This window comes from Rhinolophus sinicus, chromosome 3 (assembly GCF_057876585.1).
Source record: "Rhinolophus sinicus isolate RSI-liver-muscle chromosome 3, RSI-T2T, whole genome shotgun sequence".
Lineage (NCBI taxonomy): Eukaryota > Metazoa > Chordata > Mammalia > Chiroptera > Rhinolophidae > Rhinolophus > Rhinolophus sinicus.
Window position 1 is genome coordinate 39837580 of NC_142503.1, and position 22245 is coordinate 39859824.

General features: G+C 37.0%; 1 protein-coding gene across 5 annotated transcripts in view; it reads left to right on the forward strand.

The window, feature by feature from the left end:
- Positions 1-22245, forward strand: part of KIF2A (kinesin family member 2A) — a 62390-nt gene that overhangs the window by 3047 nt on the left and 37098 nt on the right. Inside the window, exon 1 of one of the 5 annotated variants that reach the window (XM_074328907.2) lies at positions 19691-19711. The exons of the other annotated variants lie outside the window; for them this stretch is intronic. The gene's annotated coding sequence lies outside the window, so the exon portion shown is untranslated. Of the gene's footprint in view, positions 1-19690; positions 19712-22245 lie in introns of those variants that run through there. 5 annotated transcript variants of the gene reach the window in all.

The window sequence follows — 22245 nt, forward strand, 5'->3', positions numbered from 1 at the left end:
ATTCCCACCTGGAAACCCTACTCAAAACTAATCCCAGTAAGTCTTCACTGATTACTAAAACCAGATGGCAAGTCAGCCTCTAAATTCCTAAGTCATTCTGTATCATTCATGAGACAGCAGATTTCCTTAAGTATTAGTATTGGGGTATATTTCTCTTAATATTATGTTTCAAAGTGTACTAGAGAAGGCATGGTGTGGAGAATGCAATGGAGGGATGCCAGGCCACCCACACCCACTTCAACCAGGGTGTTATACGATTAAAATACTAATAGACTTTTAAATTCCCTGAATTCATCTATGTATCCCCATGTGCATAGCAGAGCTCCTTGCATGTAGTTTTTGAGTGAATCATTCATTATTGGATTTTGGGTTTTCACACATTATTTTAATTAACTATTTGGAGGAACTCTTAATAGGAAGTGAGACCTTCCATCTGTGCTCATCCTGTGTTGCCACCTCTCTACTGTGGCCCTCACATCCCATATGGGCCTTTCAGTTCAAGATCCCCAGACTTGACTGAAATTGAGTGATCTGCTAAGGCGTATCTGACTTTTCTAGTGTCCTGTGGTTAGAAGTGACAGGAGTTAGGCTTGGACTCCTGAGATTGTTCCCAGCCACAGGAGATAACCTGGTATGAAATGAGACTGCTTTCTAGAAATGGACACTCATGTATAATTTATTTTCTTGTATATGTGTTCCTATTATCTTTCTGATTCAATTCCTTTTTAGAATCCAGTGACTAAAAACTAAACTAAAATCTTACTGTTATATAGCTAGATAGTCTTTATTGAGAAATTTAAAAACTGCACTGTTAAAACATTTTTAAGTGTTCTATAGTAGCTGTGTCTACCCTTTGGGGACTAGGGGAGGGATGAGAAATGTTTCGAATGTTTGGAAGCTGCAATTAAGGCGGGATTGTTCTTTGGGGTTGTTAGTCACAGTATTGATATAGGTGATCTGAAGAGAGTCATAGACTATTTTAACCAGAAAAATCCTTGGAGTTAATATAGTTCTCATTTTTATAAATGTGGGAACTGAGTCCCAAGCAACCATAAGTGACTTGTCAAGATTCATACAGCTTGTGTGGCATAGAAACCAGACTATCAAGAACTGTGACAGTAAAGAGAGAAGTCTCTGTTTGGAACCACATACAGCTTTCTACAGCTGCCCCCCATCAAGATGTAGGGAATTGCTTCTCACTCATGAGAAAGCCACTAGAGAGCAGTGTTATAGAGCTGTATTGGAAAGATCTGATAATAGAGTCAATGGAATTGTAACAGCTATATGCGATGTCAGAGGGATAGTAGATTAAGGGAGGGGGAGTTATCACTTTGAGACGGGTGTAAATGTCTGTTACATTGTTTTGTACACCTGAAACCAAAAAAAAAAAGAAAAAATGAAAAAGTGATACGGTATAGTTTGAAGGTCACAAAACAAAATTGTGGGAGGAAAATATTCCTATTTTTTAATTAAACGTTGGTGGAAAAAAGAGTGCTTTAATTAAGCATCTGCAATCCAGGGGAAATTGAAGATTTCAAAGGACACATTGGGAATTTTGGCGTTTATGACAGGCAATCTTTAAAAGAGATTTTAAATGGCCTGATTCTCTGTGTACTCTGCCCCATTTATTCTTCTACTATTAATACTTTACATGTCATTATATAGGGGTTTGGAGAATAGACAGAATTTAGGTTAAAAAAAAAGACACACACACACATAGCAATATAGTTGTTCTTTAAGTACAGTCATGTGACTGATGATGGAGAGGGTGGGATGGGGGAATTTGTGGATTAATAATTTCCTTTCACATGGTGACTAGCATGATAATCATTCTGTATTATGTATTCGTTAGGCCTTCATAGTTTTCCAAACAGGTTGTCTAATTGGATCCTCACAGAAACTGTGTTAGGTAAGCAGGGTAGGAAGGTGATAAATTCGTCATTTTATAGGTGAATCTGAGGTTGGATTATTTGACAGATGACATGGTTAATAAGAGTTGTAGCCTGGACCAAAAGTCCTTTCACTCCTAGCTCTCTCTTCATTTGCTGCCAAATGTTTGCTGATGATGGTATGAAGTTGTATATTATGTGTACTTTTTTGTTTTTGAGATAACAGAAGCCCCTAAAGTAAGATTCTTTCCACTACTACCGAAGAGGCTCAGGAAACCTACAATTGATGACATTGCTTAAAACTTGGCAGATTAGTGAGATCAAATTGAATGCTGGCATTTTATTAACTATAAGGATTAAAGTTAAGCAAAGTGAGCTTATAAAGCCCTTTTCAGTAGTCAGCTATTTGCTGGTTCCAGAATTACCACAGAAAACCAGGAATCTATATTCATTGTCCAGTTACTTGATTCTCATGACAAAAATTTTGGAATGCTGGAACAGGCTATATGTCAACTTGTTTTATGTGTAATAATTTTTAAAAAGCGAAAGAAAATAGCAAAGAGACAGTTAAAACTGTGTCCATTCAAATAGGGAAGGAGGCCCTGAGTGTGGAAAATCCAGAATAGGATTCCTTGAGAGATATCTGGATTTATTCTTTCTAGTCACGAGTTTACTTGTCATTAAAATTACATTAATCTTTTGCAAAGCTTAATTCTTGGATTCAGGCACCCACTTTGCTTTTCACACCTTTGTCCTGTAACCTAAAATAATCTTTTAAGGTGTTTATTTGTTTTGAGATCATAATTCTGAATAGATACAATTAAGAATAGATATAATTTTAAGCCTTGGGTAAAACTAATTTTCACTCTTGGGGTCCAGTAGCGGAGCAAGTACAGGTTAGGTTGCCCTTCCACCACACACCAACTCTTGATTAAAGTAATACTAATGATATTATGGTACCTAAATGAAAATAGACGTTAGAACATCACCATATTAAATATATAAGGGCTTTATTACATGTAATACATGCTGTGCCATGTACTTAATATAGAGAACTAAATAAATTCAAGTTCATGGTCATTGGGATTTGTCTAGTGAAACTTTATACCGAATGAAATGGAGTATCATTTCATTGTTGGTTAATCTTAAGTTAACTTTTGTTACTATCTCCTAAAAATAAAATGAGGGAAGGTGTCCCTTTTTTAAAAGTCACGTTTCTAAATCTAGTTCTTGCCCTGGGCTTTCTCATTTTTGGTGCTCCTTATTTTTCTCACTACCTACTATAATCAAGCATGCAGTTCAAATGGGCATTTACTAGGGTGTGAGGGTATTTTGGTGTATACCTTAAATAAATGAGTATGCCGTTATCACAAAATATCTCATATTTCTGTTTTCTTACTGCAGATTTAACTAAGTGCACTTTTATTAACAGCCTGTTACATATCAGGCATTCTAATAGGTATTGGATACACAAAAAAGAATAAAGCACACACAATTCTTGCATTAGAAAGCAAATAAATAAATGATTGGTATATAGTGTGATTCATACTGATAGAAGTATGTCATTTTGTGTGTACATCATCACCACCTCCCTTTTTAGGTTAAGCTCTTTAGTTAGACTCCTGAACTTCTGAATCTTCTGGATAGAATATATATGTCGTACATGCTGCCCCTCTCACCCCGTCTGCCCGTAACCAATATCCATTATCCCTCATGGCATACTTTCCTGATAAACCCATATTCAGCCTCACAATTCTTAATACAGCACACCACCAGTCCTGGTAGCCCCTGTCAGTCAATTGAAATTGGCATTATTTATCATTACTGGCCTATTTTTTATTCTCTAATACCCATGTGAGTTCCACCTTTATAACTTTTAACTGGTTTATTCAGTTTTAAATTACTGGCCGACCAGCGTCTGGCAGCAGCTTTCTCTCTAGATATCCTGGGTTAGTATGCTTGTAAACACAGGAACCAACGAAGGAGAGTTCAGTTGGTGCTTCTGTGTAATTTGGGAAAAACTTCCCCACACACTGTGGCCAAGGAACTGTAAGTATCAGACACCTCCCTGGGCTATATATTTTATTTTCAAAGACTTTTTCTCCAGGTTTTTATTGATTTCGGCATTAATTTTTAACTAGATTTCACCTATAAAAGTTTTTTGTAAAGGATAGACAAGATCAGGATGGGACATACTCAGGTGAAATATACTGCGTGACTGCACTATGCAAAGGATGACCCTTTTGATTACAACTCTTGGCCAGCAGCTATCTACTCAGCCTCATCCAGATAACTTATATCTTTCATACTGCCACTTGAATTTTGTTTCTTTCTTAAAAAGTGAATCCTGGTGTTACTCTTGCTACCTAAAGGGTTTTAACATTTGTGCCCTTATAAGCCAGTTGTTTTGCTAAATGTATAGTATCCAGTATCTTGTTTGATTGTCATGACAACCCTGTGAGGTAGAAAGTGTATCATCCTTATTTTACAGAAGAGGAACCAGGAACCCTATGCTCAGAGTATATACACTGCTGGTACAGTGTTTAAGCCTTATAAAGGGCCATTTCAGATATTTGAATTATATGCATTAGTCAAGGCTATCTGGTAAGTGTATTTTAGGGATGTGGGATATGGATATATTTAGAGAACATATTGGATAAATGTAGTTGTGGGAGTTCTGTTTCTAGGCTGGGTAGACTCATTAAAATCACCTGGGGGACTTTGGGGAAAAAAAACCAAACCAAACAATCCCGCCCCCATCACCACCAATATCTGGTTCCTTTGTCTAGAGATTCTGTTTTACTTGGTCTGACATGGAGCCCAGACATCAGTATTTTATTTTTAAACATCTCATACACTGGCAATTCCATTGTGCACCTAGGGTTGTGATCTATTATTTTAGAAAAAGTAGCATCTCCTAACAGTTATCTGACAACATTTCATGGAAAGTGAAGTTTAAATAGTGGGAGGAAGATGACCAGTAGATTGCCTTGGGGGGAAGGAGGCATTCCATGCCTATGGCACTACATATGGTAGGCCCCTGAGCTAGGGTTGGAGGGCTTGTCAGGTAAAGGGCATTTAAAACAGACAGCTGGGAGGGTGATAGATGAGGGAAAAAAGGAAGGAGGGATAATCTAGGGCACCTTATTAAAGACTTGGGAACAAAGGTAAGGTAAGGCATCTTGGAATGAATTTCTAGGACACTTGGAAACTGCTGTGGCACTTAATCTCCTAAAAGCAGTAATAGGAGTTAGCTAGTGATTAGTGATAGATTAAGACAGTAGTCCTGAAAAGGAGAGGTAGCATGGATAAGATTACATCAGTCTAGGAGGGTGAGCAATGATTAAGGAACAGATGAGATACAGAACACTGCACACACAATTGATGTTACCTGGTGCTGTATCACTTGTGCTGAATAAAGGACAGATGTGTTGAAAGGAATGAACTTAAGGTTTGGAAAGTCTGAGTGTAGATTATAAAGTCTCTTCAGTTCTGCTTAATCAAGCTAATCCTATTCATGAATACACTATAGAGAGCTGTAGAGCTTGTGTATAATGTAACATCAAAGAGAGCATCCAACTCGGACTGTTTATCCTTTTTGCCCTAATACATGGATGTGGTGTAGTGAGGCTAACGTATGAGTCATTTACAGTAAATGTTTATATGTTGATCAGGAATTTACTTAGACTATAACTACCTGCTTTGCCTACTTAAGAAGACTCATAGTGTATGAGCCAAGACACTCTCAGAATTCCTGGAAAGGAATGGGAAGGAAAAACAGTACTTAAAGGATCAGGCTTCAGCTCTTTAAGGGGTCAGGTGTTTTGATTTGTGAAATGCAGCTGCTCTCCTTTACTTTTCCTTTGCTCTTATTTTTGGCCTAATTTTTTCTGCTCTGGCTTTTGCCTTCCCTTTTCATCATAAAGATTCTGAATGTCATTTTGGCGTTTAGAATCTCTTAACTGCTATTTGCAAATCAGGACTTAAAAAAAGGTAAGTGACAGAGCACAGTGGATTTTTAGGGCCGTGAAATTATTCTGTGTGATCCTGTAATTGTGGCTACAAGTTACACATTTATCAAAATCCAAGCAAGATACAACACCAAGAGTGAACCCTGATGTAAACTATGTATAGACATTGGATATTAATGATGTGTCAATGTGGGTTCAATTTTAACAAGATACCTCGTGTGAGATGTTGATGCTATGGGAGGTTACGGGTATGTGGGAGCAGGAAATATATGGGAAATTTGTATCATTTGCGCAATTTGGCTGTGAACCTAAAACTGCTCTAAAAAAATAAATCTGCTTTAAAAGGGGGATATGCAAACTTTAGTAGGTTGTTAAAAGTCAAAGCTACACTTGAAATAATGGACCAATGAATGACAATAATTGATAATTTAATAATGAGGATCAACCATATAGGGTTGCGATTAAGGTAAATTTTTCTCTTTTTTGTTATGCGTAGCCTGTTGGCTAATATGAAAGATTTGGGGTTTGCTGACAAAATTTTTAAATGAGCTATAATGAGGATTCAGATATGCGTAGCCGCCTTCGCCCCATTTCTTTACTTCAGCCCATGGACATTTGAGGCTATAATACAGGTGTCATGACAAATGTCCAGTTTGTCTAGAAGCTTCATCTCTGAGATCACCCAGGGTTGAATTTAAACAAATTTGTATCTGTTTTTTTTTGTTTTTAATTTGTATCTGTTTTTGTTGAACTATAGGGACTTCCTGCTGTAAGATGTGCGCATGAAATGTAATTATGTGTCATGTCGTAAATGTAATTATGTGTCATGTCGTAAAACGTGAGTTGAGAGTACAAACAGCATGAAACTTTTTTGGTAGTACTTTTAAGCCTGTAGTTCACTATGGACCACTAAAGAGAAATGGATGTAGTGATTTGATTTATCTATATGATTTTTAGGAAATGGGAACAAACTAGAGGCACTGATTAGTAAGGTATGTCTTAGAATTTAACTATAGATAGCTCTTTTATGAAATACTGCTGTTGATCAAAACTTGCTTATATTTTTACAATGAGGAATTTGATTTGTCCAAGGTCATACATAAAATAAATAGAAAATGAGATTAGAACATAGATTGTCTGCCTCTAAAGCCCTCTGCACTCCAAATCCTTTAGAATTCTTTGTGTGCTGTGGACGTTCCAGGCATTGGAAGTCTGTACATTAATGAAATAATGCGTTCATTTTACTTTCTATGGTATTGTCGTGCGGGACGGCCTGCGGGGTCTCTGCTCCCGCTCCCCACATAAGAACGCAGGATATGGTGAGGCCAAAAAGGAACACCCACGGAGCCATAGGTAGGGGAGTCATACCACTACGGTCTCACTGGAGGCTGGGTTCACTGGACGTGCGACCTGCTGTCCGTTTTGTCTGCAACCCACCGACGACTCTCTTTCACTCTCCTCCACTCTCCTCGGCTCTCCTTCGTAGCCACAGCAGTTATATTAGTGGCCAATGGCTCACTGGTTACAGCTGACGGCCAACTAGCCACAGCTGATGGCCATGCAATCACAGTTGGCCATTTACTACCTGAACCAGCACCTGTCTATGTGAGGCTGAGAGCCTGGAAACTACTTTCTGGGGCTCTGCCCCCACAGGTATAGATTGCCTTCAGCTGTTTTTGTTAATCCTACTAGCATATGCTGCAGGACCATTATGTGTGCCTTCATCTGATGCCCTTGAGGGACTAGATATAAGACTTTTTCCTAGAGAAGGTTATTATTATGTCAGTTACAACATCATGTTAAATAGCTGTTGCACTCAATGCAAGTGCTCTGTGCTCTGTGGCTTTATAATTTCTTCTGAAAAAGTCTGGTCTTTCCTAGTCTCTATGTCATTGCCTGAGTTTAGAACCTCCTTGCTCACAGGACTTTCAAAAGTTTAGATAAGTACATATGCTATCACGTGAAAGGACGCTACTTATTAGATGAGCAGCTATATTGTCAGAAAAATACAACAGATTATAGCAACTCGCTAGGAGTCCTTTGGCATAATTGACGAATTTGGGGCCTGTCTAGGTTCAGTGATCATTAGTTTTATAAAACTGTTGTATGAGCTTGTTTGGGGAATAATATATGGGTTGCATTTTTACTATTTTGTCCCAGTTACAGCTGATAATTGAGAGTTGGCTACAACATGGCCCTGAATACTATATATGTATTTTCTTGGTGTGTTCTTTGGGGTGTGGTTTTATTAACAGAGCCATACATTGCTTTTAATCTTACGTGCTCTTTTGGGTTTCATTAAGAGCCATTTCTTAATGAAATTAAAAGTAAATCAAACTTGTTTTCCTCCTACCAGTCAGACCTCTCCTTAACCTTTGCAGGTGCTTTTTCCTCTCTGTCCTCTAAATGTTAGTGCCCTTCAGGACTTGGTCCTAACTGCAGTACTTCTCACGCAGTATTCTCTCTCCGGGTGAACTGAATGTTTCCCTTTAGCCCAGGCTGGCTGCAGACATGTACTGCTCGTGTATCTAGTAGATTACCACTTGGCTGTCAAATAAATACCTCAAATTCAGCATGTCCAATATTGAACCCATCACCCACTCCCCAAATCTACTTCTTCTCATTACTTTTATTCATACCATTGCCCAAATCAGAAACCTAAATGTCTTCTTTGAATCCTTAACCTCGTATCCTATCAAGTTCTCCTGATTTAACTGCGGAAGTACTTCTTCAGTCCGTACAATTTTTCCATCCCTCCGCTATAACTTTGGTCAGGCTAGCATTATGTCTTGCCTGTGTTGTTGCAACAAATTCCTAACAGGTGTCTCTACCTTTGTGTAGATTACTCATGCAGAGTACCCTTTCAGACATAGGGATTTGACCCCTGATCACCTGTTTAAAACTTTTTGATCACTTCCTCTACCTCTTTGCCCTTAGGGTGAAGCTCAACTCTAACATGTAATAGCTTACTCTAGACGCTGGACAATCTGACCTCCCTCTCTCCTTTCATTTCTTGCCACTTATTTGAGATTTGAGGCACTCCAGGCACCCTGAGCTCTTAGAACACGCCTCTTCTACCGAATCGAGCTACCTGCTGTTGCTCTTTTTTGCCTCTATTAAACATTCCATTCTTCTTTGATTATTAGACTACGCTGGGTCCCCTGCTTTATGTTTTCCAAGCTTTCTCTATTGACTGTCAAACGCTTCATGGGGTTCTGTTATCTGTTTTATTGTCTGGTCAGACTCAAGTTCCTAGCACAAGGTTTCTATATGCTTAATTATCTACCATGTTTCCCCGAAAATAAGACCTAACCAGAAAATAAGCCCTAGCATGATTTTTCAGGCTGACATCCCCTGAACATAAGCCCTAATGCATCTTTTGGAGCAAAAATTAATATGAGACCCGGTCTTATTTTCGGGGAAACACGGTATTTGCTGAACCAGTGATTACATGAACTTCTGGCTGTGCTGTTCTTTCACTACTGTCTTTCATTTACTTGTTTATTTATTTAATTTATTTTTTAATTGGGAAATATTGGGGAACAGTGTGTTTCTCCAGGGCCCATCAGCTCTAAGTCATTGTCCTTCAATCTAGTTGTGGAAGGCGCAGCTCACTGGCCCATGTGAGAATTGAACCGGCAACCCTGTTGTACAGAGCTCACGCTCTGAGCCTTCCAGCTGCCCCTCTTTCACTACTTTCTATTCAAATTTTGACATTCTGAAAAAAACTGGTGTTCATCCTCCAATCATGAAGAGTATGGCATGACAAGGTGTGTGTCATTGCTTTTATTGTACATGTTTAACTTTGTTTTTACATTTAATTACCTGCTTTGAACAGTAGTATAGTCCCATGGTTAATAATTAAGTTCCAAAAGGATATGTATTGGAAAGTCTCTACCCTCCTGCCCCCAAGCTACCTGGTTCTTCTCCAAAGAGATACCAGTATTACTAGGTTCTTCTATATTCATGCAGAGGTATTTGTTTTGCATTGTGAATCAAGCAAATGTGTGTTTGTATACGTGTATCTATACAGATATGTATAAACATACACCTTTTCCCTGCTGTTGCTGTATTGTACACATTGGTGCTTCTTAATTTTGTTTCAGTTAATGGTATCTTGGAGAACCTTTGCGTACGTAAATAATGGCCTCTTTCTTTCTCGTAGCTGTATTGTATTAGTGATTAAATATTACCACAATTGTGCTCTCAATCTATAGCTACAATGCAGTCGATACTGTATTGAATAATCTTGAACTTTTGTCATTTCTTGCATACGATTCTGTATCTGTAGAATAAAGTCCTAGAGTTAGAATCTCTGGGTCAGAGAATTGTGTACTTTTAATTTTGATAGATCTTGCCAATTTGCTTCCATAGAGTATGCGAATTCACCTTCCTACCTGTAAAAGTGCCTGTTTCCTCATAGCCTTGTCCACACAGTATGCAACATACGTTTTTGAGATTTGCTGGCTTGGATTATGGAGTTCATACTGTGCCTGTAGAATGTTTTTTTCTGAAGTTAAATGGCCCATAAAAAGTCACATGTTTAATTTATAAAGTGTTTATGAGGTCTAGATATATAATGAAAACCTTTTAAGCGCTAGTGTTGATAGCCAATATAGAAAAATAAGATATCATGTGTTATTTCTGATTATGAGGAAAAGTGATATTTTGATTAAAAAATTTTTAAAAATAAGCATTATAGTTTTTAACTTAACTTGAACGGCCTTACTAATAGATTGGGATTTTTCCAAATTTTGAACATAGTTTAATAAATTATGCTATGATTATTTCTGTATTTCTATCAGTTTATAGTTGGTTGACACACTTAAGTAGATTGCCTCGTTATAGAGGCCAGAATTGATAAACTTAATCTCTTAATGCTGGTTACTTCTGTTCTTTAACTGTTCTATATTTCTTTAATTCCAGGAAATTTTTCAAAACACCAGCCTTTTATTGGAAGGGTGCATGTTGTGTGTGTTCATTCAACCAATATGTATTGAATACTTTAAGGCAATGTGCTAGGTATTGAGGATACATCAATGGGGGGGGGGGGGGGAGACCAAAAATCTGTGTTCGCATGGAGCTTTCCTTTTCATATAGGAAGTGGAAGATGCATAGTTATGCCACCCAATAATTTGTTTTTTGGTTAGTGGAGAGAAATCAAATCAGCATATTTGTAGTTGAAGGGAAGAAGCCGGAGGGATGAGATGAGACTGAAAATAAAGAACAAGGAAAGATTATCAGTATATCAAGAGTTTGGAGGACGGCGAACAGATAGATGATCCTTAACATGACCTTTCAGGTTCTTACCTTTCCTGTCTCATCTCGCACACTTACCTCCTTGCTCCCAGTGTTTCTTCTCACTGGCCCTTTTTTAGTGACTTTCTCACTTCAGAGCCTTTGCACAAACTGCCATTCACCTAAAACTTTCTTCTTGCCCCCTCTGCCTGACTACATTTTTGCTTTTAGTTCTCAGCTTCAATATTATTTCTGTACTTGTTCAGAGGGCTTTTGCCTGGCTCTCAAATCAAAATTTGATCTCTCTTACTCTCTTTCAGGATACTTTACATTTCCTTAAACGTTGTCACACTTTGTAAGTACAGATACTCCCCAACATGGGGGGAGGGGGGGGTTATGTCCCAATAAACCCATTGTAAGTTGAAAATATTGTAAGCTGAAAATGCATTTAACACACCTAACCTACCGAACATTATAGCTTCACCTGGTTTACCTCAGATGTGCTCTGAACACTTACGTTATCAGGACATAACCCTGTAGAAAGTGGAGGAGGATTTGTAATTGCCTTCCTCTTCTTACCAGCAGCAGAAGACACAGATGGCATTTTGTATACATGATGACTTGCAAAAACACAAACTCCTATCCACAAAAGATTGGCAACACAGTACACCGTAGAGTATTGGTCGTTTACCTGGTGATTGCATGGCTGCCTGGGAGCTGCAGCGGTACTTCCACTGCCCAGCCTCCCGAGAGAGTAGCAGACTGCACGTCGCTAGAGCGGGAAAAGGTCACAATTTGAAGTATGGTTTCTACTGAATGTGTATCTCTTTTCCACTATCATAAAGTCAAAAAATCATAATTCAGATCATAGTAAGTTGTGCACCATCGGTGTATATTTATTTCTGTGATATTTTTGAAGGCACAGACCTTGTCTGTTTGGTTCTCTATTGGAAACCTAACATCTAATACAGTGCCTGGCATGTAACAAGCATTCATTGAATATTGACTATGAATTGTGAGCTTATCATCATTGATGAATAGATTACCTGTGTCCTCACATCCTCAGCAATTTAGGTTTTCAGACACCTTTTTAAGAGGTTGGGAGTGGGAAGAGGGATGAGTGGGCAAAACACAAAGTTTTTAGGGCTGGGAGAATACTGAGTATGATACTGTAATTGTGGATATATGTCATTATACTTTTGTCCAAACCTGTACAATGTATAACACTAAGAATGAACCATAATGGGCTTTGAGTGGTTATGATATATGAGATCGACAATTAAGTTCATGAACTCATCCTCGAAAAAGTGCTGCATAACCTCATTGCTGAATGTCACTATTGGCACGTTCAAAGTACTCGCCTTGGGAAGCTGTGCACTGCTGCCAGCGCCTAGTCCACCCTTCAGAGCAATTTTGGACTCTTTTCCTGGGATGGCCATCAGAGCTGTCGTCGTATTACCCTTGATGTCCTGAATGTCATCAAAATATCTTCTTTTCAATATTTCCTTTATCTTCGGATAAAGAAAGAAGTCACTGGGGGCCAGATCAGGTGAGTAGGGAGGGTGTTCCAATACAGTTACTTGTTTACTGGCTAAAACCTCCCTCACAGATGGTGCTGTGTGAGCTGGTGCATTGTCGTGATGCAAGAGCCATGAATTGTTGGTGAAAAGTTCAGGTCGTCTAACTTTTTCACGCACCCTTTTCAGCACTTCCAAATAAATAGTAAACTTGCTTAACGGTTTGTCCAGTTGGTACAGATTCATAATGAACAATCCCTCTGATATCAAAAAAGGTAAAACAACATCGTTGCAACAAGTTTGCGAACTTAATTGTCAGACCTCGTGTGTCATTGCAGGTTCATCAGTTACTAGTGTGCTACCCCGGTGGGGATGTCGGTGATGGGGGAGGCAGCGTATGTGTGGGGGCAGGAGCCGTGTATGTGTGGGGGCAGGAGCCATGTGGGAAATCTCTATACCTTCTGCTCAGTTTTGCTATGTAGCGAGGCTAAAACTTTCTCTAACAAACAAAACAACAATGCCATGTCCTAGGAATTTATGCAAGAGAAATGAAAACATCTGTCAGTACAACAACATATGCATAAGTGTTCATACCATTATTCCTAATAGCCAAAAGGTGATTTTACTATCCACTGACGAATAAACAAATTGTGGTCTATTCATAAAATGGAATATTACAACATAGACAAACAATGAAAAGATTAGCTTAGTGAAAGTAACCAGTGGAAAAAGGTCATGTAATATCATTCAATTATGTGAAATGTCAAGAATACGTAAATCTATAGAGAGAGACAGTAGATTAGTGATTGCTTTTGACGGTGGTGATGGGGTTGTTGGAGAAAGACGGAGTGACATCTAAAGAATACAGGTATCTTTATGAGGTGATTAAAATCTTGTAAAAGTGACAGTGGTGATGGTTGCAAATACTGAATATGCTAAAAGCCATTAAATTATATATTTTAAGTGGATGAATTGTATGTTATGTGAATTATATCTCAATAAAGTTGTTTTTTAAAAACTTTTTCTTAGGCAAAACGAGGAATTGTTATTTAAATTTTCATTATTACTAGTAAAAGTGAACATTATCCTTGTTTTCTTTTTTGTTAATTATAGTACTTTTGTCTATCTCCTCTTGCTTTTAAAAACTGTTTCCTTGGACTTGATTGTTATCTGAGTTCTCTTCCTACTTCTTGAACTTTTTTAATCCCCTTTCTAAGTTCTTGTTTCTTGTCTACCTCTTAAATGTTGGTGTTTCCCAGAGTTCCATCATTGGCCCTTTTCTATTTCCCTGTGTTCTCCCTTGTTACTGTGACCTACTAGTTTTTAATTGAGATGTAATTCACAATTAAATTGTGAAGATGTAACATAAAATTCACCCTTTTTAGGCAACAAAAGCAAAAATAAGTGGGGCTACATCAAACTACAAAGCTTCTGCACAGCAAAGGAAACCATCAACAAAGTGAAAAGGCAACCTACAAAATGGGAGAAAACATTTGCAAATCATGCATTTGATAAGGGGTTAATATCCAAAATATATAAAGAATTCCTGACTCACTGTTATTCTCTCCTACCCTTTCCCTATCATATTTTTTGGTAATTGCAACATTCATATATAGATGATCCATCCAAACCCCTACCCTCTCCGAACTTTGAACTTCTTTCTTTCCTTCCTTTCAGTGAGCTTGCCCTTGACCTTATTCACTATACCCTGACATCTCCATGCCGTATCTCCTTATTCTCAGTTTTTAAGCATCTCATTTTTCAGTCACCACTCTGTCTTTCCAGCATATTCTGTCTAGTATCCTGACTCCACTAATCTTTTGACACCACCAGTATTTGTAAGCCTATTATTATCATTTCTTATTCCCCCTTATGTCCTCACTTGCTTCCTTATAAGCCGTGCCTTATACGAGGTTGGACAGTTAAGTTCGCGAACCTGTTGCAATGACATTACTAACCTTTTTTGATGTCAGAGATTATTCATTATGAATTTGTACCTACTGGACACTTAACCAAGTTTACTATTTGGAAGTCCTGAAAAGGCTGCCTGAAAAAGTTAGACGACCTGAACTTTTCGCCAACAATTCGTGGCTCTTGCATTACAACAATGCACCAGCTTACACGGCACTGTCTGTGAGGGAGTTTTTAGCCAGTAAACAAATAACAGTATTGGAACACCCTCCCTACTCACCTGATCTGGCCCCCATTGACTTCTTTCTTTACCCGAAGATAAAGGAAATAGTGAAAGGAAGACATTTTGATGACATTCAGGACATCAAAGGGTAATATGACGACAGCTCTGATGGCCATTTTAGAAAAAGAGTTCCAAATTGCTTTGAAGGCTGGACTAGGCACTGGCGTCAGTGCATAGCTTCCCAAGGGGAGTGCTTTGAAGGTGACCATAGTGACATTCAGCAGTGAGGTATGTAACACTTTTTCTAGGATGAGTTCGCGAACTTAATTGTCCGACATCATATGTATACATTCTACTCCCTTGTCCCTCTCTTGACTGGTAAACCCCCAGATCACTCCTTTTATATGTTTTATTTTATTTCATTTTATTTTATTTGTTTTAAGGAGGGCGCAGCTCACAGTGGCTCATGTGGGGTGATCTGGCAACCTTGGTTTTACTAGCACCACGCTCTAACCAGCTGAGCTAACCAACCACCCTCCTTTATGTAGTTTAAACCTCCTTGCCCTTTCTTGATTGTTTAAAATTGATTGGAAGGGGAACAGTTATGCTGACTGATCACAATTTAAATTCATGGCTACTTTCCTTGAATGAGCAGTCATGTCTCTAGCTCCTTCATTCTGTCCTAGCTGATTTTTCTCAAAATTCTTAGTGTTGATTTGCTCTCCCATGCTCTGCAGACGACCTTGCTTGCCATTTTACTACTCAGAAATAAAAGCAACCAGAAAAAAACTACAAGTCTACCACATCTACCCAGTTACCAATATCTGCACCCCTAACTCTGCCTTCCTTCCTTTGCCATGCACAAACCCTTTCTGTTCCTATTTTAGGCCTTTTTCCTTCTCTTGTACACTAGATTTTTATACCCTTTTACCTGCCCAAAGTTACCACTTCATTAGTTCTCTCTTTGTGCTGCATCATCAATATTTTCTTCTTTATTGAATCGTTTCCATCAACATACTGGAATGCTATTATTTCTTCTTCCATGTAAAAGAAAACAAAACTTTGATTCCACTTTGCGTTTTAGGCATTGCTCTTAAATTTTACTTGATTTGTTAACAGCATTTGACACAGTTGTCTCATTCTCTTCCTCGAAATACCTTCTTTACTTGGGTTCTTGAACTCTGCTCTCCTGATTTTTCTTTTCCTCTGGCAACTTCTTGATCTGTGCTGGTAACTCATCTCCTTGACCTCTACATTGAAAACCAGGACTTCTACCCTCATTCACTTGATGATCACACCTACTTTCATTGCCTTAAATACTATTTATATTTAGTTTTTCCGGCCCCTTTTCATTATTGCTCCTCTCCAAATAACCATTTTAAACATGTTTTTTTTTTCCATAATCACACCTTCCCGCAAAATTTTATGTATCCATTTTTTTTCTTTTTTTCCACCTGCTTATATCCCTCCCTCCCCTTTGGCAACCAGCAGCTTGTTCTCTATAGCTCTGTTTCTGTTTTGTTTATTCATTTTTTTTTTAGATTCCACTTATAAGTGAAATCATAAGTATTTGTCTTTGTCTGACTTATTTTCCTTGGCATAATACCCTCTAGGTCCATCCATTTGTCTCAAATGGCAAGATTTCATTTTTTTATTGCTGAGTAATATTCTGTGTGTGTGTGTGTGTGTGTGTGTGTGTGTGTGTATGTGTGTGTGTGTGTCTATGCCATATCTTTATCCATTCATCTGTTGATGAACCCATGAAATTTTAATATCACGTATACTGTGTATTTGTTTATGTGCTATGGCCCTTTGGGGGGGTGCAGAAACCATTGTAATATCTAAACTCTGCCCTTCCAAGGTGCTGATTTTTGCCCCCTGTTGAGAATGCATGTTCTGTATGCTAACAGTTCTCAAGCTTTTATCTTCAACCTGTACTGTCCCCATTATATCAGATATATACTGTATATATGGAGATACTGATGTCTCCACTAGAAGTCTTGGCGATACCTCAAATTTAAATGTACAAAACCAAACTCATAATCTGACTTTAGCGTGTTTCTCCACAGTGAGCTTCTATGGCTCTACTTTTCTTTGTATACCTTTTGCTGTAGCCACACTGAATTTGCTGTTCCATATTTTACCCTAGCGGTAAAAGTGCTTAAAGGAGTGATCATCTATTCTCTTAATCTACATTGGCCAGGCATTGAAAGCAGAAATTTCTCTGGCTCAGAGTCACTACGCTGATAGGCTTCCACAGGTAGAGTGGGACAGAGATTGTGATGACAAACTCCTGGGGGGAAGTAGTGACATGACATTCAGTGGTGGGGATTTTGGCACAGGGCAGGGAATGCACCTTATTCATCTTTGTATTCCTATTGCCTGATCATGGCGTTTGCCATTTGAAAAAGGATGTATTAATCTGCCTGGGCTGGATAACAAAATACCGTAGACTGGGTGGCTTAAACAACAGACAGACATTTATTTCTCACAGTTCCGGAGGCTGACACGTCCAACAAAAATCAGAGTGATGGTTAATAGGGTTCCTGGTTAGCTCCTCTTCGTGTCTTGCAGACAGCTGTCTCCTCACTGTGTCCTCACATGATAGAGAGACATTATCTTCCTCTTCCCCTTATAAACCCGCAAGTCCCATCATGAGGGCCTCACTCGCATGACCTCATCTAAGCCCCCCATTTCCAAACACCATCCCATTGGTGTTTAGGACTTGAACATATGAGTTAGGGGAGGGAGGATACAATTAAGTCCATAGCAGAAAAGTTCTGGCTCAATGTTCTGAACCTGCATTGCTGTTCAAGACCACGCAACACAGTAATGCACAAAGGAATGAATTTTTGTGTAGTAGTTAAGAATGTGACTTTTAAAATTCATTTTCAGTGATGACTGGTTTAATGTACTAGTATGACCAACCTTAGCATTTTCAGTTAAGACTTCCTCTATGTCTAGCAGTGTTATTTTTCATGTTTAAGAGTAGGTATCATTAATATTTGGCTTAGACAGGCATTTCCCATATTCTTCCTTTTCTGGTGACAAAATATTTTTTCAGAATATGTGTTTTTGAAAATCACTTATGATGTGTTTATAGCCTTTAAAGTTTCCAGGGAAGCTGTTCCGTTATCCTGGAAGACAGAAAGATAAACTGGCTAGCGTTTCAATACTAGGGATTTTTTTCTTATTAGTGTTGGCATATGCTGCTGTTTCTATAGACAGTATCAAGTTTCTCTTCTAAAGTGTTATAAAGTAAGATTCATCTCAGTAGAATATTCAGATTGCTTAGCTTCTTTATCAGTGAGTTTTTTTGTTTGCTTTGTTTTAAGATTCTGACGTTATCAGTCAGCTTGGTATCTTCATTACCATGTCTGCAACTTTTACTAAACATTTATTGCACCCAGTCACCTGAATTCAGGCTTTAAATTCTCTCGTGAAAGTTAGGAGGGTAGCTGTAAACCCACTGGAATAGCTGAATATTTTATAATGTTTTTGGCAGCTATTTGAGTTACGTTTAAATTTTGTTAGTAGATATATGTACAAGTCTGCATTGCCTAGGATACTGCTTTTGAGAACTGTTGAAAAACATTTCAAAAGATCCCTATCTCTTGTTAGGATGTATTTAAGCATAAGAGAAGATGATATCTACGTGTAGCTATGAAAAGGTCACAGAATCGCACAGCTGTATTGGCTTGGAATTCCCTTTGGAATAAATAAGAATTTAAGCCAGGGAGCAATGCTCAATATATCCAGCAGGACATCTGTGAAAGGCAGTTCTCGAAATTTGGGATTAGTGTTTGCTTTGGCAGCACATATAGTAAAAAAGTTTGGGCTGTCAACAACAACATGTTTGTTTAATACCACTTGTAAAATTCTGTAGTATTCTAGATAGCAAATATTTTACTCCTCAAGCAATGAATAAAGATATGTTTCAGATATTCTGTCACCTGGGGGAATGTAGATATGAAGAATGGCTTTTTAATTAAAACATGTTGAGATTTATTTAGTTACTAACCTTTAGTTAAACTTTATGAAGTTTTTTAATGCTTTTCTTAACATTTTCAGTATTTTAGTTGGAATCCTAATCATATAACTTATTATGATATTAGAAATTCAGTTTTTATGTTCTTTTTTTAGTGATTTTGAAGTTTTTAAATCCTCTCTTGTCCCAACCCCAAATATACAGAATATCAGGAAACTACAATGATTTAAAAATTTTTTATGGGATCATGGCCCCTTTATGACACTTTTCTTATTAACCTTGTGCAAATTCAGGATGGACATTTTCTAAATAGCTGCACAATGCGCTCTTCTAAATGATAATTCTGCCAAATTGTTAGTGTGCAGTGGTTTGATCATCACAAAAAACCCCAACAAGATTTGAAGTTTTCCTGTCGCCCCAGAGAAACTGAGCATTACTAATTTTTCAGTTCCCTTTTCGAAACAATGGACAGAGGAGGTAAGAATTTGAAAATTTGTAGTGTGTTTACAATATGAATAAAGTTTGTCTCATTTCTAAGTTGTATTCATGAAAATTCTTTGCCATATCAGACCCATTTTTCTCTTGTGTCACAATTTGAGCTTTGTTTAAAGTCTAAGAAGAGAAATGCTAGAACTTTTAAAATTTAGTTATAAACAGTAACATCTTAATGTGATAAACCAAAACAAAAAGGTCTCTATGTTTGACAAAGTTGACATTCCCCCGGGATTTACTAAACAGCAGCAGCACTGTTACCCGGTCAGCTGAGGCGTTATTTATGTCCTTCTGTAATGGCTTCTTGTTCCAGCAAAGTTATTGAAGAAGGTGTGACGCCTACATCGTCCTCATTAAGGATTCTTTTCATGGCTGCTTAGATTACCTAACAAAACCTGGGTATCGGAGTTTGGGAGTTTAACTTCTGCTGCATCGCCTGTAATGATCTCCAACAAATCACCAGATTTTGTCCTCATTTACTGGTCAGTGGCATCTAGAAACAAATTGACGTTTACTGTTGGACAGAATATAAATAATGAATTATAAACTTTGAGGTAGTTGGCAAGACAAGAAGTAATCTGTGGATATTACTGCGCTGTTAACGATGTTTTTCATTTTCCGAGTAATGCTTTTAGTAATGTCCTTTGACTGTCATAGTTAGTCTTTCAATTTTAAAGCACCATTTTGGCAATCTTCATTTTCCCAACTTTTTCCCATTGGATTATTTTCATGTTCCTGAAGGAGCATCCTTTTAGGAACTTTTTAATAAGACGAAGAAAAGTGTATGTTTTAAAAGACAGATTTAAAACAAACCATAGACAACAAAAGCTAATTAACATAACATGTTTTGCTGTGACTACTTGGAAAGATGCACTCAAATTTTTGAGTTTGCATTCTACACTGGCACTTGATTCTTATAACAAAATATACAATTGATTTATTTTACTAGAGTAGTATTTTATACAAAACTTAAGAAAATGAGAAACCTATTTAAGACAGATTTTAATCAGTCACATGATATGAAGTCCCACAAGTTTTGAGGTGAGTTTGTTTTAAGATAATTTATCAAGATTCTGTTCTGGTAGGAACTGACTTGGAAGATACTGGTTCTTTCAGATGTCTATTTACCAACTACTTGGAGTAAGCATATATATTTTACTCACCCTCTAGAAATAACATTATTCTGCCGAGCACTTGTTCTGAGTGTGTGATTGTATAACTCAGCAATGTTTATTTCTTTGTTCTTCTGAGAATGGATATTGATCCTTGCTTTTCCTTAGTCCCCTCTTGCGAAGATGCAAAAGGAAAAAAACCAGATTTTACTACCATTTTTAAAAAAGTCAATAAAAAAGCCTTTCAAATTATGAAGTGGTATTCTGAAAATTGAGGTGGTTACTAGAAGTTTTATCAATAGATATACTGGGGTACTTTATATTTTAATTTGTTAGCATATAAACTGGATTTTTGTATTTTTATTACATGGCTATATACACACGAATGACTAATGATTACAAGTTTTTTCAGTTTATGCAAAAAAATTCAGTAGTTTTTAAAGTAATATTTATAAAGCATTAATTTTTGTCAAATTAAACTTTAAACAAAAACGGTAGATTTTAACTTCAAAAGGTTTCGAAATAGCCATTGTAAACAATCTTACAATTCAAGTTTTATTTTCACTAATTATTTTAGTCGTGTTATTCATACATAATTTGGTTTTGAAAATTTTATTAAAGTCTTACTATTTTAGAAGTATGAAAAGAAAATTTCATAGAAGCAGCTCCAGAGGAACTGATAAAAATAATGTTTACTTTTGGGGAAGACTTGTCACATACATGCTCATACCACAACTCTAGTAGGGTAATTAGAAATAGAAAAAAAACTGGAGTTTATAATCTAAGTTATGTCAAAAACTGCTTTTTTAAAAATAGGGTTAGTGTGAAAAGAATTGATTGTTTCTTTTTCATATTTTTCCTAATGTTCTACCACTGTGTCCTTTTAATAAAACATATATTTGTTAGCATTTTAAATATTCACACTTTTAAATGCTCGTAACGATATTTTATTAAGTATTCTTTGCTGTTTTATTTTGGCTCTTCTGCATTTGCAACCAAATTATACTTTATATGCTAGACAAGGTTTATGCCAGCCTAATTGGTTGCTGGCATTTCTTAGCCTCACAGCTGCTGTGAATTCAGCTGTGAACTAGGAAACATATAATAGGATCCTGTTTTCAAAGACCAAAAGGCAGTTGTCAACATGTAAAACTTGTTTTTGACAGATGAATAAATAAATGAGATTTTATGGCAAGTTAAAGAGCATTAATAGCAATCTAAAGTAACTGTCTTAATTTTAAAGATTAGAAAGTCCAGAAATATAAAATCTATATATTTGTTATTTTTGTTCACTGGTGCAAAGGTGGCTTGAATTCACGTTCTTCTGTTCAGTCATATGTGGGTTCTTTATTTTTTAAAAATAATTTATCTTAATACATACTAACAAATATTTAAAAAATTGAGATCTGAACTATTTAGTTTGATTTCACCATAGCAAAATCTGGAAACTCAAATTATGTACAGATAGTTTTGTAAAATGAACTAAGTGTAAAATGCCTTTGAAATAAAGGTTATTATTTCAAAATATTTTATATGTATATGATATGATTTGGCAGAGAATATTTTTATAAATTATCCTGACATTTAAATTTGGCATGAAATTTACATTTCTCTTGGGTTGAACCATATGAAATTGCCATTTTTTTAGGTTAAAAATGGGTGAATAGATACTGATTTTTCTTAAAATTGCAACCATCGTAAGATGGTTCTTGTATGACAATTGTATTTAAAAGTCTATTCTCACTAAGCAGAAACCTATGAGTATCTTGTTTTTAAACAATACAGTCATCACCCACTAAGGTCATAATCTGTTCCTAAAAATCAGATGCTGTGTATGAAAATGCTGCTTGGGAACCTATTTGCCTTTATTTTAAATGGGAAAAAATTGCCGTGGTAGTTATCAA